This window comes from Chrysochloris asiatica, unplaced genomic scaffold, assembly GCF_000296735.1.
Source record: "Chrysochloris asiatica unplaced genomic scaffold, ChrAsi1.0 scaffold00018, whole genome shotgun sequence".
NCBI classification, from domain to species: domain Eukaryota; kingdom Metazoa; phylum Chordata; class Mammalia; order Afrosoricida; family Chrysochloridae; genus Chrysochloris; species Chrysochloris asiatica.
Window position 1 is genome coordinate 14,389,979 of NW_006408536.1, and position 14,529 is coordinate 14,404,507.

General features: G+C 41.1%; 1 pseudogene; it reads left to right on the forward strand.

The window, feature by feature from the left end:
- The first annotated feature begins 11,556 nt into the window (after positions 1–11,556).
- LOC102824024 lies at positions 11,557–12,096 on the forward strand (annotated as a pseudogene).
- The last annotated feature ends 2,433 nt before the right edge of the window (positions 12,097–14,529 follow it).

The window sequence follows — 14,529 nt, forward strand, 5'->3', positions numbered from 1 at the left end:
TTAATACTTAGATGGGTATGTATTTTGGTAATTTGTATGCTCTCTGATTGCCTCCAGGTAGATGTGATCAGGAAATGGGCTTCCCTTTTCACTCTTCTCTTGGGAAATCTCAAGATGCCACTGTTGGTCATTTTGACGTAATTTAGGATTTAATTTTTGGCTTATTTCCTTTTTTGTGTGCTTGTCCTGCTCCACAATCCCCGTTAAGGCCTTTTTTCTAGTTGTAAACAGTTCAGGGCCAGCTATGGCTGTTTGGTTTTAATTGGAAACTGTCTCTTTAAATTTTGAGGAGATCTGTGTGCATGCGTGGTAGAACCCTCCGAGGGTTCTACCCCTACAGTCACCAGAATGGAGGTGCGCAGACAGCAAGGGACCAATGAACAGCTACCAAACTAAAAGAACGTCCACACCTTTATCTCTGCGGTTCTGCCAGGCATCTGTGGCCTCTCCGATTCTTCCCTCACTTGGTCTCATCCAAGATGGCGGCTCCTGGAGCAGCTGAGCATTCCGAACTAGAGAGCAATGGATTTCTTGCTTCTGCCACAAATTCCCCCAGCTGTAAGCCTTCCAACCTTCCAAATACTCCTTTATATGTGGTTCAGAGTTCTGGGACCATCCCCCAAGCCCGCTTGGTCAGGTATTCTGTGTTGTTGCTGGCGGAGCTCTTTACAACACCTCCACCCAATCCGCCATCTTGTTTGTTCTCTAGTGCATGGTACTTTAATATTCTCCAACACCATAACTCAAATGCATCAATTCTTTTATAGTCTTCATTATTCATTGTCTTCTTAAGTTATGCTTTGCTTTTCCAAGGTCTCTCTTTCCTTTCTGTATAAGTTGTTGTTGTTGTTAAGTGCCATTGAGTCAGTTCTGACTCATAGCTACCCTGTATAGGCTTTCCAAGGAGTGACTGGTGAGTTTGAACCACCGACCTTGTGGTTCAAAGTGACCTTGAGGTCCAGTGCTTTATCCCACAGTGCCACAGCAGGACTTATATATAAGTTAGTGATCACTTTTTCCATCTGTTTAAAGAATAATATTGGAACCTGGATTGGGACTACATTATATTTGTGGCTTGCTTGCTTTTGGGTTGTGATTAACACATACTTTCTGTACAGTTGTGTTCTTTATTCTAATGAGTCACTGAAGTTCAATGGAGAAACACTGTAGATCTCATATGTTCCTTGAGTTGGAATTTTTAAAAACATACCCAATGGTTCTTAGCAGTTATAGTTAGTTTGGTGTTTTTTTTGTTTTTGTTTTTGTTTTTGCTAATTTGTTAATTGCGTGTAGATTTTCCATGATTGCTTCATTTGAAAGGTTAATATAAACTAGAAAGCTGGTTAGAGATGAATGCTAAAAGTACTAACACCACTTGTGGAGTCCTGGTGTGGTACTGTAGGATAATCCCTGGACCGCAAGGTCACTTTGAACTGACAAGTTGGCAGTTCAATCTCACCAGCCACTCCTTGGAAACCCTATACAGGGTCGTTATGAATCAGAACCAACTCAATGGCACTTATTAACAACAACGCCATTTGTGCTATTACTGGAGTCCTGGTGTGGTGCTGTGGGATAAGCACTAGACTGCAAAGTCAGTTTGAACTGCAAGGTCAGCGGTTCAAGCTTACCAGGTGCCCTTCGGAAACCCTATACAGGGTCTCTATGAATTGGAACCAACTCAACAGCACTTGAAAACAACAATAACAATGCCACTTAGCAACAGAAGGGGTCATCCAGACCAGAAGTAGTTAGGTACTGAAGGTGACCAGGGCTTTAAGAAAGGGCTATTGGGCAGTGCCCAACAGTGGTGCAGGAGCTAGAGATTAGGGCAAATGAGGCCCTTAAAATGAAAAAACCTAGGCTAGTTAAAGGCTATTAAAAGAAAAGACCTGGGCTAGCTAAAGGAAGCTGAACAGACCCACCATCCCCCCCGCCCAACTCTTCAATCACATTGAGAGAGACATTTTGCAAAAGTTGTTGTTGTTGTTAAGTGCTGTTGAGTCAGTTCCAACCCATAGCGACCTTGTATAGGGTTTCAGAAGAGCAGATAGTGAGCTTGAACCACCAACCTTGAAGTTCAAATGGCTTTGCAGTCTGGCTCATCAACCCATAGCACCACACCAAGACTCCTTGCGAAAGTAATTGCTTTATAAAAGAAAGAATGTTGTGTTGTTAAGTGACTTCGAGTTGGTTCCAACCCATAGCAACCCTGTATAGGGTTTCTGAGGAGTGACTGTTGAGCTTGAACCGCCCACCTTGCGGTTCAAACTGACTTTGCAGTCCAGCGCACCAACCCACAGCGCCACACCAGGACTCCTAAAAGAAAGACAGATCTTAGAAAAGAAAAGAGGCAGTGTGCACAGTCACAGAGAAGTTGCCCAGAGGGAGAACCAGTGGTTGAAACATAACCTTGCTAGGCCTTCTCCTAATGGAGAATTCTCCTAATGGAAGAACCATTGAGGAGCTTGCTGTAACCCAGTGGCATCTGGGTGAGCTATATTCCTCTGTCCCAGCCCTGGATTGCCCCCTCTCCTTGCCAGAACAGCACACCAGCCAATAGCTCTAGAAATGTTGTGAGTCCTGGTATGGCACTGTAGGATAAGCATTGGACTGCTAACCGAAAGGTTGATGGTTCAAATCCACCAGCCGTTACTTGGAAACCCAATATAGGGTCACTATGAGTTGGAACCAATTCAACAGCACTTAACAACAACAACAACAGGCCCTTCGAGAGGAGCCGTGGTAGCACAGTGGTTAAGCACTCTGCTGCCAGCCCAGAGGTTAGTGGTTCAAACTCACTAGCCACTCTGTGGAAGAAAGACAGAAACCCAGTGAGGCCTTTTCCACTCTGTCCTGTAGAGTTGCTGAGTCAGAATTCACTTGACGGCTGTCAGTGGTGTGGATTTTACAACAACCTCGGAGATAGCCATTAATTTTGAAATAACCCCTTCATTTCTGAACATAACTAGAAGTCACTTGGTTTAAATAATGGGTTCAAATAATAATAGTACCAAATGTGGTATTCCAGTGGTGCAACAAAGGTTTATTTATGCCTATTGAAATCATTCAGTGGAATATAAGAAATTAGACAGGTACATATGAAGTATGTATTCCAGGCAGACTCAAGATAAAAGCAAAACTCCTTTTCAAAACTGGAGGGAAATGCAATGACACATTCAAGGCATTTAACAAATAGCTGTTTAAGAGTCAGAATATTCAAGTGTTATTTATGATTTTTTTTTAATTAAGGCTATCATGATTACATTTGTTAAGAGTATGAAAAGAGCTGTTATTTCTCTATTCTGGAATATACTCAGGCTCCCATAGAGAACCAATTTACCTACTATATTTGCCTGTAGTATGCCAGCATGCCTATACTTTGTGTTAGCACATCTGAGACTGAATCAGTGATTACAAAGGAGACTTAATGTGTGTCTAGCAGTACCCCTGGTTTTTCTTTAAAGAATAAAAACTGTTCAAATCAGATACCGAAGCCATGCAACCTCATGTAACTTAGCATGCTCTAGTATCACAAACTGACAAACAAACCCAAAACATATTGCCATCTAATTGATTTTGACTCATGGCAACGCCATGTAACAGAGTAGAATCTGTCCAGAAGCAGATTTCCAGCCCTTTCTTCCGTGGAGCTCCAACTTTAGATTAGCAGTCAAACACAAACTGCTGGCACCAACCCAGGGATCTTACGCTGTAGAACAGAACTTAATAGCCTCTTAATTCACAGGGCACATAAATCTGGGCTACCCAGGGTATTGCTGCCATAGACCAGTCATTGGATAAAATATCATGAAAATAAATTATTAGAAACCCCCCCAAAATCAAACCAGTTGCCATCAAGTCGATTGTGACTCATGTTGATCTCATATGTGTCAGAGCAGAATTGTGCTCTATAGTTTTCAGTAGCCTGAGTTTTTGGAAGTAGATCACCAGGCCTTTCTTCTGAGACACTTCTAGGTAGATTCCAACGTCCAAACTTTAAGTTAGTAGCCCAGTGCTTAACTGTTTGTGCCACCCAGTGACTCTAATTATTAGAAAAATGACATTAAAAACCATACAAAATGCATCATGCAGTGTCAGAATAATATCAAATTGCAATAGAAATTTCTAAACATCTGTTCTTAATCTCTGTACTCATCTCACATACAATAGTTTGTGACCTGAAGCTGGTCCATGAACCACACTTTTGAGTGGCCCTGGTATCAGTTTCATCCACAGCAGCACGTCCCAAAGATCAAAACTATCTTTTGTATTTGAATTTTCTTATGTCAGATATGCCCTGCAATAAGGAAGTCATTAGCAGGGACTTGGAAATGGTCACCCCTTTTCCATTAGCCTGCAGGATACCACTCAATGTGTGACAGGTCATTTTACTAGCATTTGTGTTGTGAAAGCTGTTTTCCCTCATTTGCCTGGGTACTTATTCACTCCCCCAAACCCATCTTGTTCCTTAAATAATTTAAGATGAGAAGCAGTGAGTGTGGCATTTCCTTGTGTAATATTTCTCTCAAACCTCATTTGTGGAAGTTGCATGTTAATTCTTGGTGCAAATTCAGCTGTGAGACTGTGTTCAGTTTGGCCTCCACGGTGTCTCAAAAACAGCCTTTAAATTTTAGATGTCAAATGCCCAGTCCATGTTGCACATGGCATCTTGCTGTCCACCTTCAGTTTCATACCCAGATATCCTGTTATAGTGTAAGAATATGTATATGGAGGTCAGATTGCCCTAGGTTAGAACTTTGGATCCACAGCACATTATTATGGTGTGTCTTGTACAACCTAGACATGTGACTTAAGTGCTCTGAAACTCAGTTTCCTCATTTGTAAAATGGAAATAATAATATTTAGATCCTGAAGCACTTGGGAAGATTAAATGAGGCAAAGTAAACGCAATGCCTGAGTGTTGTCATGGTTAATGAGCTTGACTGCTAAATAAATGGTACCTCAGAAGAAAGGTCTGGTGATCTACTTCTGAAAAATCAGCCATTGAAAACCCTCTGCAGCGCAAGTTTACTCTGACATACACGGGGTTGCCATGAGTCAGAGTGGATATGCACGGCAAACACTGAGGACATAGTAATATTGCATCCCTCCATGTCCAGTGATCCATGCCCTATTTCATGTGCAACCGCCCCTTTCCCTGCATCTTGTCCCCATGGCATCGTGCCTGTGGTGCACTGACTGCTTCTCTCTGCTGAAGAGGAGGAAAATGAACCTGTCACAACTATGTCTTCACTATAAGTAGGAAGGAAATGCTATGCTAATACGCACAGCTTCGCCACCTGGAAAAAAAAAAGATGACTCAAAAAGGGCACTAAGTGCGAATGAAAGCTCTCAGGGAAAGAGTTGCTTAAAGCAGCTCTCTTGGAATATAAAAAAAATCCACCAAAAAGAAAAAAGAAAGCAGCCGCCTGCTGAGTGCTCATCTACTTACACACCCATCTTCCCCCCCACCCCCCGAGAGCTGATCAGCATCAGTGCCTGAAACAAGCTGCACATGCAGTGGAATATTGGACCTCTGTGATAGTTCTAATTCTTAATTAGAAAAGTGTTTGTCTATTAAATATGAAGATTTCCGGAAGTTCTTTCTGTGGAATTTTATGCTTTCTCAGGCTTCTTTTTTTTCTCAAGAAAACCAATTTTGAAGATAATAGCTTAGCACTAAAATGATTCCATCCATAATCATTTCATTTCAATGCGTGTTTGAGAGAATGCATTTAACAAATCCAAGTCCATGGACTCAGAATGCCAGGATCACTGGTTGGAAGATGCAGTTGATGCTTTTTGGTCCATTCCCTAAACCAACACTGCCCAGCTACACCCTGTGGAATGAGTAGATCCACACTCTTGGTTTGATGTGCTCACAAGTCAATGTATATTTTTCAGCTGCTTTAATTAAACAGTACTATTAAGTGTCTAAGGAGCTCTCGCAGCATCTGCAAATTGGGCTGCTAACCTCAGCAGTTCAAAACTACCAGCTGTTTTGCAAGAGAAAGATTTACAGGCTCAGAAACCCTGTACAGGGTCGCTATGAGTTGGAACCGACTCTACGGCACGCCACCACTACCATTAAATGTCTAATTAACATTAGTTATAAAATTAATAGTCATCATTACTAAAAGTCTCACACAATTCAGAAGTAAGTGAAATTCAGAATTAAAGTTGGTCCCTACCACACCCTGGATTCTGGTGTGGTGCTGTAGGATCAGCACTAGACCGCAAGGTCAGTTTAAACTGCAAAGTTGATGGTTCAAACTCACCAGCAGCTCCTCAGGAACCCTATACAGGTTCATTATGATTTGGGGCTGACTCAGTGGCACTTAACAGCAACCACGCCCACATTCCCACTCACACATAGATACATGGTGTGCCATGGAGTCAATTTTCCAACTTGTAGAGACCCCATATGTTTGAGTAGAACTGCCCTATAGGGTACCAACTCGATAGCACCTAACAACAACATAGAGTTTCATTGGCTAGAATTCTTTCCTAGAAAGATCTTTCTCCCATGAAGCTGCTGGATGGGCTTGAACCATTAACCTTTGGGTTAGCAGCCAAGCCCTTAACTATTATATCAAACCAAAACCAAACCCACTGCCATCTAGTACATTACAACTCATGCTCACCCTATAAGACAGAGTAGAACTACCCTACACAGTTTCCAAGGCTACAAATCTTTACAGAAGCAGACAGCCTCATCTTTCTCCCACAGAGCATCTGGTGAGTTCACACTGCTCACACTTAGGGTTTAATCACCACTAAGGCTCCTTTATGGAGTCCTGGTGTGGCGCTGTGAGCTAATGCACCATACTGCAAAGCTGTCTGAACTGCAAGATCGGTGGTTCAAGCTCCCCAGCTGCTCCTTGGAAACCCTATACAGGGTCACTATGGGTCGGAATCAACTCGATGACACTTCACCACCACCACCACAACAACAACAAAGGCTCCTTTATAGACCTAATGCCCTCCTATATCCCCACCAAGGTTTTCCCAGCAATGAGATCTTACATATCTCTATTCTACTCAACTTTAATTTTAATGAAATATTTTTTCATGAAATCTTTTGCTCCTCTTTTACCCCAAAGTCTCCACAGTTGTTAAAATCCTCTTGACACCAGAATTCCAAATCAACAATGTTTTTGTTAGGTGTTATAGAGTCAGTACCAAAAAATAGAGACCCTATGCACAAAAGAACAAAACACAGCCTGGTCCTGTGCCATCCTCACAATTGTTATGCTGGCGCACATTGTTGTTGGCTCTAGGTTAATCCATCTTGTTGGAGGTGTTCCTCTTTTTCACTAACCCTCTACTTTTCCAAGCATGACGCCCTTCTCCAGGGACTGGTCCCTCCTGAATATATGTCCAAAGCACCAGAGATAAAGTCTTGACATCCTTGCTGCTAAGGAGCATCACAGCTGTACTTCTTTCACAACAGATTTGTTTGTTTTTCTAGCCGTCCATGGTACTTGTGATATTATTTACCAACACCATAATTCCAATGCATTGATTCCTATAGGATCTTCCTCATTCATTGTCCAAATTTCACATGCATATGGGATGATTGAAAATACCATGACTTAGGTCAGGCGCACCTTAGTCTTCAAATTGACATCTTTACTCTAACATTTTAAAGAGATCTTTTGCAGCAGATTTGCCTAATGTAATTTGATTTATTTACTGCTGCTTCCATCTTGTCTCCATTTATCATGATATTATTTAATGGTCCAGTTCTGAGGCTTTTCATTTTCGTTACATTGAGGTGCAGTCATTACTAAAGGCTGTATGTAGTCTCTGATCCTCATCAGTATTTCATGCCTTCTTCACCTTTCAGCAAGCAAGGTGTGTTATCTGCATATCTTAGGTTGTTAATGAGTCTTCCTCCAATCCTAATGCCACATTCTTCTTCATATAATCCAGCTTCTTGGATCATCTGTTCAGCATTCATACTGAATAAGGATGGTGAAAGGATACAATCCTGACACAAACCTTTCCTGATTTAAAACCTTATTCAATGTAGAGGTTCTTCGCAATTATCCATAGTTTGTTATAATCCACACAGTCGAATGCCTTTACATAGCCAATAAAATACAAGTAAACATCTTTCTGGTATTCTCTGCTTTCATATAAGATTCATCTGATGTCAGCAATGATATCCCTTGTTCCACATCCTCTTATAAATCCTGCTTGAATTTTTGGCAGTTCCCTGTTGATGTACTATTGCAACCGTTTTTTAATTATCTTCAACTAAATATTACTTACATATGATAATACTGACATTGTTTAATAATATTCACATCCCATTGGATCACCTCTCTTTGGAATGGGTACAGATATAGATTTCTTCCAATTGGTTGACCAGGTAACTGTCTTCCATATGTCTTGACATAGACAAGTGAGTGCCTCCAGTACTGCATCAGTTTATTGAAACATTTCTATTTGTATTCATCAATTCCTGGAGCCTTGATATTCACGAGTGTCTTCAGTGCAGCTTGAACTTCTTCCTTCAGTACCATCAGTTCTTGATCATGTGCTACCTCTTGAAATTATTTAACATCTATCATTTATTTTCAGTACAGTGACTCTGTGTATACATTGCATCTTCTTTTGATGCATTCTGCATAATTCAGCATTTTGCCCATAGAATCCTTCAATACTTCAAGTTGAGGTTTGAATTTATCTGTAGTTTTTTCCATTTGAGAAACACTGAGCATGTTCTTACCTCTTGGTTTTCTAACTCCAGGGACTTGGCACATTTCGTTATAATACTTGACTTTGTCTTCTTGAGCTGCTCTTTCACTTCCTCATTTCTTCCATTAGCTTTAGCATCTCTGTGCTCAAGAGTAAGTTCAGAGTCTCTTCTGACATCCATTTTGGTCTTTTCTTTCTTGTTTTTTTTAATGATCTTTTTGCTTTCTTCATGTATGATGTTCTTCGTGTCATCCCACAACTATTCTGGCCTTCACTTATTAGTGTCTAATGCATCAAATCTGTTCTTGAGATGGTCTCTAAATTCAAATGGAATATATTGAACATCATATTTGGGGTCTCGTAGAGTTTTTTTCAAGTTTTCTTCAGCTTCAAGCCTGAACTTACATATGAGCAACTGATGTTCTGTTGGCCCCAGCCTTGTTTTAGCTGATGATATTGAGTTTCTCCACCATCTCTTGCCACAAATATAGTTAATTTGATTCCTGTGTATTTCATATAGTGTTTGCATATGTATAGTTGCCTTTTATATTGCTTAAGGATGGTATTTGCAATGAATAAGTCATTGGTCTTGCAAAATTCTATCATGTGATCTCCAGCATCATTTTTATCACCAAGATTGTATTTTCCAACAACTGATCTTTCCTCTTTGTTTCCAACCTTTGCATTCCAATCAATGCATAATTATCAATGCATATTGATTGCATGTTTGATTAGTTCCAGTCTAAAGAAGTAGCTAGAATTCTTCAAGTTCATCACCATTGGCTTTAGTGGTTGGTGCGGAAATTTGAATAATAGTGGCATTAACTGGTGTTCTTTGCAGGTGTATGGCTATTACCCTATCACAGACAGCATTGTGCTTCAAGATAGATCTTGAAAAGTTCTTCTTGACATTGAATATGATACCATTCTTCTTCAGTTTGTTATTCCCTACATAGTAAACCATGTGATTGTCTGATTCAAACCGGCCAATAACAGTCCATTTCAGGTATTCCCTAGAACCACCACTTGTCTCTCAGTTTGTCATACCGTGGTGACTTACATGTTGCTGTGATGCTGGAAGCTATGACACCGGTATTTTTCAGCAGGATTACTCATGGTAGACAGGTTTCAGTGGAGCTTCCAGACTAAGACAGACTAGGAAGAAGGAGAAGTGGACTAGTTCTGAATGTTTAGCCCCTGAAAACTTTATGACTAGCAGTGGAACATTGTCAGATAGAGTGCCAGAAAATAAAACATAATGAATAGCAGCAGACTATTGTCAGCTAGAGTGTCGGCAGATGAGCCCATTAGGTTGGAAGACACTCAAAATATGACTGGGAAGAGATGTCTCCTCAGTGTGGAGTTGACCATCAGCTCTTGAAATTATTTAACATCGATCGTTTATTTTTAGACACGAATGGTATAAAGCATTTGGGAACTTCACTTGCTGATGGTACACAACTCAAAATAAGGAGAAACAGCTGCAAAAATCAATAATCAGAACATGGAATGTACAAAGTATGAATATAGGAAAACTGGAAGTTGTAAAAAATGAAATGGAACACATAAAGATAGATATCCTAGACATTATTGAGCTGATACAGACTGGTATTGGCCATTTTGAATCAGAAAATCATGTGGTTTACTATGTCCTGAACAAGAAATTCAAGAGGAATGACGTCACATTCATTGTCAGAAAGAACATTTTAAGATCTATCTTGAAGTACAATGCTGTCTGTAATAGGATAATATCCATATGACTACAAGGAAGCAGTTAATACCACTATTATTTAAATTTACACACCAGCCACTAAGGCCACTGATGATGAAATCGACAAATTCTACCAACTTCTTCAGTCTGAATTTGATCAAACATGTAATTAGGATGCATTGATAATTACTAGTGATTGGAATGAAAAGGTTGGAAACAAAGAGGAAAGATCAGTAGTTGGAAAATACAATCTTGGTGATAGAAATGATGCTGGAGATAGCATGATAGAATTTTGCAAGACTTATTCATTGCAAATAGCTTTTTTCAACAACCTAAAAGTCTAATATCAACACAATTGTTTAAAATCGGGAAAGGTGTGCACCAGGGCTATACCCTTTCACCATACTAATTCAATATGTATGTTGAGCAAATAATCTGAGAAGCTGGATTGTATGTTGCATCAGGGTTGGAGGAAAACCCATTAACCAATAACTTTGCTTGCTGTAAGTGAAGAGAACTTAAAATGCTTACCGATGAAGATGAAAGATCACAGCCTTCATTATGGATTACACCTCATTATAAAGAAAACAAAAATTTTCACAACTGGATTACTAAATAGCATATGGTAAATGGAGAAAAGATCAAAGTTGTCAAAGACTAAATTTTGCTTACATCCACGATCAACACTCATGGAAGCAGCCATCAAGAAATCAAATGACACATTGTGTTAGGCAAATCTGCTACACCAGATGTCTTTAAAGTGTTCAAGAACGACGATGTCAGTTTGAAGAGAAAGGTGCACCTGACCCAAGCCATGGTGTTTTCAATAGCCTCATTTATATGTATGTGAAAGTTGGACAGTGAATAAGGAAGATCATAGAGGAATTTACACATTTGAGTTATGGTATTGGAGAAGAATATTAAAAGTACCATGGACTGCCGAAAGAACAAATCAATCTGTCCTGGAATAACTACAGCCAGGGCTAGACATGCTTCACAGAGTTGCTATGGTCTCCTGCTCCAACAGTACTTGAACGGAACCCAGCGCTTGCCAGCCTCTCCCCAAACCAACCGTTCCCTGTCAGCTGTGCCCTCGGATGCCCCAAGGTTCCTGTCGCTGCTGCCTCTCCGCTGCCATGATAACTGTATCCCCCTCGCAGATGCACCAGAACTAAACCAGGATTCAGAGGATGCCATCAACCACCAGATCAACCTGGAGCTCTATGCTTCCTACGTCTACCTATCCATGTCCTACTACTTAGATGTGGATTTGAAGAATTTTGACAAATATTTTCTGCACCAATCTTATGAGGAGAGGGAACTTGCTGAGAGATTGATGGATCTGCAGAACCAGTGAGGTAAGTGAATCTTCCTTCAGGATATCAAGAAAGCAGACAGAGATGACTGGAAGAATGAGATGAATGGAATGCAGTATGTGTTCCACTTGGAAAAAAACCAAACATGAGTCAATCACTACTGGAACTACACAAACTGGCCACTGACAAGAACAACGCCCATTTGTATGACTTAATTGAGACCTGAATGAACAGGTAAAAATCCAGCAAAGAATTGAGTGACTAGTAACCAACTTGCACAAGGTAGGGGCCCCAGATTCTGGCCTGGCAAAGGATCTCTTTAACAATCACACCCTGGGAGACAGTGATGGAGAGAGCTAAGCTTTAGCCTGGCTTCCTCATGGCCATAGGAGTGACTTCCTGGGTCACCAAGGCAGCACATGCATGTTGGTTACCTTTACCTTTTCTACAAAATGTACCAAAACACCCACTTAAGTTCTTTCGTTTATATCATTACTTCAGATAGAGTCATTTGATACCCAAATGTTGTCTTGGAGATCTTGGGGTTGGCCAGAAATCTTTTTAGGCCATCTTGGTCCAATTCTTTAAGCACCACAGTTTTCATTTCAACCACACTTAACAAAATGAAGCTTATGAGGAGAAAAAAAAAAAGTACAGCCAGAATGCTCCTTTGAAGTCAGCATGGTGAGACTTCGTCTCTCCTACTTCAGACTTTGTCTCTTGTACTTCAGATGTGTTATCAGGAGCGTCGATTCCCTGGAAAAGGACATCACATTTTGGGAAGTGGAGGGTCAGTGGAAAAGAGGAAGACCCCCAATAGAGATGGATTAGCCCAGTGGCAGCAGGAATGGGTTCAGGCATACCAACAATTCTGAGGACGGCGCAGGAGCGGACAGTGCGCCTAGAATATCAATCTTTATGTGTTCCATTTCATTGCTGACAACTTCTAATTTTCTTAGATTCATACTCCGACATTCCACGTTCAGATTATTAATGGAGGTTTGCAGCTGTTTCTTCTCATTTTGAGTTGTGCCTCAAAATAGCAATTGGCAGTTCAAACCCACCAGCTGCTCCTCGGAAACTCTATACAGGGTTACTATGACTTGCAACCGACTCAACGGCACTTAACAACAACAACGACAATGCTTCGAAAGCACATAAAATTACATTTAAAATGCTTTATATTTTAAACAGGTATGTAAGTACAGCCAAAGATAACATGTTTGCTTCCAAGATGGCAGTAGAGTAGAATTCCCCTCTGAGTCTTCCACTTAACTTACTAATTAACTGACCCTTTTGTTCCTTCTAAGGTGGAGGGTCAGAGAAAAAGAGGAAGACCCCTAATGAGATGGATTGGCCAAGTGGCAGTATCAACGGACTCAAGCATGGCAACAGTAGTGAGGTTGGCCCAGGATTGGGCAGTGTTTCGTTCTGCTGTGCATAAGGTCGCTATGAGTCGATACTGACTTGATGGCACCTAACAACAACAGGAGTCCTTGGGTGGCATAAGCAATTGACACAGAGACTCACCCTAAGCCAAGCTTGTGGAGCATGTTCAGTTTGGTCAACTCAGTGCTACCAACGAGGACTGCAGTACTTAGAAGCTAAGGCGAGCACATAAATGAGAGAAGGACTGAATTGTCTGGAGTCTATGAGAGCTGAGTTGAAGCATACATACATACATACATAGTAAACAAATACTGGGGACCAGTACAAGACAAATGAGACCTGTTGACAGTTCAAACTCAACCAGCAGTGCTGTGAAAGGAAGGCCTGCCAATCTGCATCCATAAAAATTACATCCAGACAAACCCTATGGAGCAGTTCTGCTCTGTAATACATGAGATCATCCTGAGTTGAAATTGACTGCCACTAACTGGTTTGGTTTGTTTTTGTTTGTTTTTCAGCCCCTTTTGGAGGCTGTTGTTGTGGTTATGTGCCGTGGAGTCAGTTCCAACTCATAGCAACCCTGTACAGGGTTTCCGAGGCTGTAAATCTTTACGGGAGCAGGAAGCCTCATCTTTCTCCCGTGGAACAGCTGGTAGTTTCGAACTGCTGACCCTGAGGATAGCATCCCGATTTGTAACCACTACACTACCAGAGCTTTGGGAGGTGTTAGCTTAGCTGCTAACCAAAAGCCTGAAGGTTCGAAGCCACCCAGAGGCACCTTGGAAAAAGGTGGGTTTGAACTGCCAACTATGGAGCATAGTTCTACCTGACCCACATGAGGTCACCCCGAGTTGGGGTCAACTCAACAGCAGCTGGGCTTTTGGTTTTGGTTAACTGGCAGTGGGGGACGTTTGAGGTGTCTCTTGTTTGTTTCTTTGTTTTATGGTTCATTCCCTCTGTTAAGCCAGGTGAGGGAAGCCCACAACACTCAGAATGCCCACAGCCATCACACTCTTCCCTATCCCACCCACACACAGCTCAGCTCCCATCTTTCACCTTAAGAGCTTAAAAAACAATGAGTGTTTGTTCTCAAATCTGTTTATTAAAGTTTTGATTGTAATTAGGTTATTTCATTTTAAATAAACTAAAGAAACATGAATGTATGAGACGAAAAGGAAGCAGAACTGGGAGGGAAAATGGCCAGCAGTAGCACCTCCTTCCTCCCCGGGGCACTTCTTAATATGGTTCAACACCCCGACTGATAATTTGCACTTCCACCCCAGATAGGCTGATACATGAATACATATGAATCATCTGGAGGTCTTGTTAAAGTATAGGTTCTGATTCAATATATCTGTGGTAAAGATGCAAATTCTTAGCACAGGGGTTGAACTTCTTGTTAAG